Source organism: Eptatretus burgeri, chromosome 11, assembly GCF_056783735.1.
Source record: "Eptatretus burgeri isolate ZD-2024b chromosome 11, Ebu_testis_v1, whole genome shotgun sequence".
Taxonomy (NCBI): Eukaryota; Metazoa; Chordata; class Myxini; order Myxiniformes; family Myxinidae; genus Eptatretus; species Eptatretus burgeri.
The window spans coordinates 22,112,779-22,117,402 of record NC_140971.1 but is presented as its reverse complement, the minus strand read 5'-3'; positions in this window follow the sequence as shown (position 1 = coordinate 22,117,402).

Here is a 4,624-nt window from a genome sequence, read left to right as displayed (position 1 = left end):
ACATACAAAAACATGGGGGAGAGTTGGCAACTAGTGGGGGATGTGTACAGTAACTGAGTTAATTACTTTGGGACTCAGCTCATAAAAAGGGGACCTTCTTAGAATTCAAGTAAAGGTGGTTCAAATAGCAGTAAAAATCAACTTGACGTGGTGGAATTTAGCTGTCTAAGTATCTATTTCAGTAAAGTAAAAAAAAAGATTTTTCAGTATTCATCATTTCTTTTTCTCCATGACAATTCATTATGGTATTCAAATCTTCATATTTCTTTTGGTTAATTAATAGGTTGATTATAGACAAGGTTCCTTTGATATTTGAGTTGTACTGGGAGGGCTTCTCTTTGTGGTGATTTTTTTTTTACTTGTCGAGTCAACAGATGAAGCTTATTTCGAAATTGTTTGAATTGGATTTGTTGTCAGTTGAATGTTTATGAAGGAATTTTTATACAACCTTGTCTTGTGCTTGATCAATTTTGGCAGCCCATCAGTCATCCAGGGTTTAGTTTAACATTCTTTTTTTTTTTTGGAATTACAAATTGGGAAACATTTATCATACAAGTCTCGTAATCTTATTTCAAATGTATTAAAAGCGACATTGGGGTCCTCAAGTGACAGAGTATTCTCCCAATTTGTTTTTTTCAAACTCCTTGAATGGATCGGAATTTGCGGAGTTATTCAAATCCACACCTTTAAAACAGCCAGTATAATTTAAAACAGCAGTTTGGAACACAGGTAAATAATCAGTTATATCGCAGTGAGGCACGCCGCTGGTTATTGATAACTCATGTCGATTATTTCATATATTTTTGATCACTGTAGCTGTGGATATCATGACACGAGTTGCTGTATTAAATTAAGGGTAGACAAAAGTTATTAAGAATTGAATTAAAAAATATATTAAGTTGAGAGATTTACATTGTATTGAAGGAGGGTCTTTGTTACTAAATCGATCAACAGATTGGTCAATATTATAATATTAGGAATCATAAGTTAACTGTAAAGGGAAAAACCAGTATATGAGGGAAATCAGCATCGTATTTACATAACCATAATACAGAAATAGAAAAATAAAATGGCTAGAAGAATGGCAAGACCAAACAAAAAGAATGCCTGCATCCTCCATCACAATTATAAAATCATTAATGGGATAAGTAATTGTACCCGACAGCAGAAATTTAGTAATTGGTACTAGGCAAACTTTAATTTAAGTGAAATGTCTCCATAGTTTGTGGTAAGACAAACAAAAGACAAATCAGAATTATGCCTAGTGCAGAAGGTATCAGAGAAAAGAATGATAGGTAAGTCAGTGTAAAAATTATATTATTGAAAATTGTGCACCGAGACCACAAGCAACATTGAATAATACCTATTTTGTTTTCTGTTTAATTGGACAGGTGCGTACTTTTTGGGTTATGTGGTACCTTATGGATGCTCACTGACTCATTCCCCATTTCAAATTTTGTAACGAAGTAAGTGGGGTATTTTTAACACTGACTTGGCCTTTATGACCACCTTTTCTCAGTACGAAAGTGCTCAGGTAGCTGGGGAAAAAATAATAATAACAAGTTAGTGGTGCCAGGCACAACAAATCCCACCCATTTAAGGCATAAAGTTATTTTGGGGATCAAGTTTAAATTTGATAAATCCTTAACCTGAATGTTGATTCAGAATAATAACCAGAATAATTAACCAGAATGTTGATTCAAAATAAGGAATAGAAAAAGTAATATTTTAGTCTTAGTTTGAAGTCAATTAAACCATTTTTGACGAAGTTATGACCGTAAAATGATTTTGACCTTTCAAGGCCACGGAAGGTCAAAGGTCATGGTGTCAAATGAAAGCCAAGAAAGGACTTGATATATGTCTTCCATAGTAAACACGCATATTCCTAACCTTTTTATCCCGCTCCCTCCTGCCAAGCGAGACGTTCCAATTATAATCTATCTATAATTCCAGCAATGTGTGTGTGTCTATATTGTAATCGTCCGGTTTGTTTGTCTGTTTGTTTGTCTGTTAGTCTGTCTGTTAGCAACTTTACGGCAAAACGGCTTCAGCAAACACTATCAAATTTAATCCACAGGTGGGCAATGAACCTTGGACGACCCCATTAACTTTTGGGTCCAATTGGATCAAAGGTCAAGGTCAAGGTCACGAAAAGATCAAATTCGTTTTTCACTCATAACTTAATAAAAAATGATCTGATTTACTTCAAACTAAGCTTATAGTGAACCTTATTCTATTTGTCACTTATAATCCTACCCATTCCTATCGTGAAAAATGCATATTTGTGAAGATCAGTAGGGTCCGAAGTTTTGGGGGTCATGGCCATCGGTCAAAATTACAAATTTTCCATTAAAACTAAAACATGGCAACGAAAATACAACTTTATGGGAAAACGGCTGGCTCAAACACTGTCAAATTGTATCCACAGATGGGTAATGAACATCGGACAACCCCATTAACTTTTGGGTCCAATTAGGTCAAAGGTCAAGGTCAGGTCACGAAAAGGTCAAAATATTTTTCACTCATAACTTCGTCAAAAATGGTTAAATTGACTTCAAACTAAGACTAAAATATTTCTTATTCTAGTCCTTATAATCAACATTCAAGTTGAGGATATATCAAATTTAAATTTGATTCCCAAAATAACTTTATGCTTAAAAGGGTGGGATTTGTTGTGCCTGGCACCACTTGTTGCTTCTTTTTTTTGCCAATATAGAGTTGTCTGTTGCCCATACACCGCCCAAACAAAGTGATGTGTCAAAGAACATGTTGCACGCTTGGAAAAAGATCGCCCATCGGGCGGGTACTCTGCTGTGTGGATAATTCACTAAATCCGGGGTGTGTTCCATTCCCAATGAGGTTGCTGTCGCTTGCCAAGCGAGACGTTCCAATTATAATCTATCTATAATTCCAGCAATGTGTGTGTGTCTATGTGTGCCTCTGTGTGTCTATGTGTGTCTGTGTGTGTCTGTGTGTGTCTGTGTGTGTCTGTGTGTGTCTGCGACCACTGTTTCTCGACAACCACTGATCCGATCTAATTGAAACTTGCCAGGTATATTGCTGGGGACCTGTGGATGTGCCTTTTCAATGTTTGATATTAATCGGACAAGTGTTTCCCAAGTTATGGCCATTTATTTACCAAATCAATGACAGCACACGGTGCTATGATGTCACGAATGACATCACAATTGTTCTTTTCTTTTCTTTTGCACGATTGACGTCACAAATCTTCTTCTTCTTCGTTTGATATGAGTGCGGGCCCGTAGGTGCGGACCCGTAGGTGCGGACCCGTAGGTGCGGACCCATAGGTGCATGTGCCCGTACGCACATACTCAGGTCCCCAGCGTCAATTGTGACGTCATATCAAACGAAGAAGAAGAAGAATTGTGATTCCCCCTCTCTCTCGCCCCCTCCCTCCTCTCTTGCCCCTCTCTCGCTCCCTCTCTCACCCCCTCTTGCCCCTCCTCTCTCGGCCCTCTCTCTCACCCCCACTCTCTTGCCCCCACTCTCACCCCCCTCTCTCGTTATATATCTCATCATTATATATCTCGTTCGTTATATCTCAGAGACTATGAGTCAGATATACATGAAACTGGTATGGTAGGTTCATGGTATGTCCTAGAAATGAAGCCTCACGGGGGTGCTCAGGGTGAGATAACATCTTGAAGATGGAGTCTCAGCTCCAGAAGCCCTGCACTGAGATGGGTCTCAGTCTCGGTACCATAAGCCCGACACTGAGATGGGTCTCGGTCTTGGCACCATGAGCCCTACATTGAGATGGATCTCGGTCTTGGCACCATGAGCCCTGCATTGAGATGGATCTCGGTTTTGGCACCATGAGCCCTGTATTGAGATGGATCTCAGTCTCGGCACCATGAATCCTGTATTGAGATGAATCTCAGTCTCCGCAACATGAGCATTGCATTGAGATGGATCTCAGTCTCGGCACCATGAGCCCTGGATTGAGATGGATCTCATTCTCGACACCATGCGTCCTGCATTGACATGGATTTCGGTTTCGGCACAATGAGCCCTGCATTGAGATGGATCTCAGTCTCGGCACCATGAGCCCTGGATTGAGATGGATCTCATTCTCGACACCATGCGTCCTGCATTGACATGGATTTCGGTCTCGGCACAATGAGCCCTGCATTGAGATGTATCTCAGTCTCGGCACCATGAGCCCTGGATTGAGATGAATCTCAGTCTCCGCAACATGAGCATTGCATTGAGATGGATCTCAGTCTCGGCACCATGAGCCCTGCATTGAGATGTATCTCAGTCTCGGCACCATGAATCCTGTATTGAGATGAATCTCAGTCTCCGCAACATGAGCATTGCATTGAGATGGATCTCAGTCTCGGCACCATGAGCCCTGGATTGAGATGGATCTCATTCTCGACACCATGCGTCCTGCATTGACATGGATTTCGGTTTCGGCACAATGAGCCCTGCATTGAGATGGATCTCAGTCTCGGCACCATGAGCCCTGGATTGAGATGGATCTCATTCTCGACACCATGCGTCCTGCATTGACATGGATTTCGGTCTCGGCACAATGAGCCCTGCATTGAGATGGATCTCAGTCTCGGCCCCATGAATCCTGTATTGAGATGAATCTCAG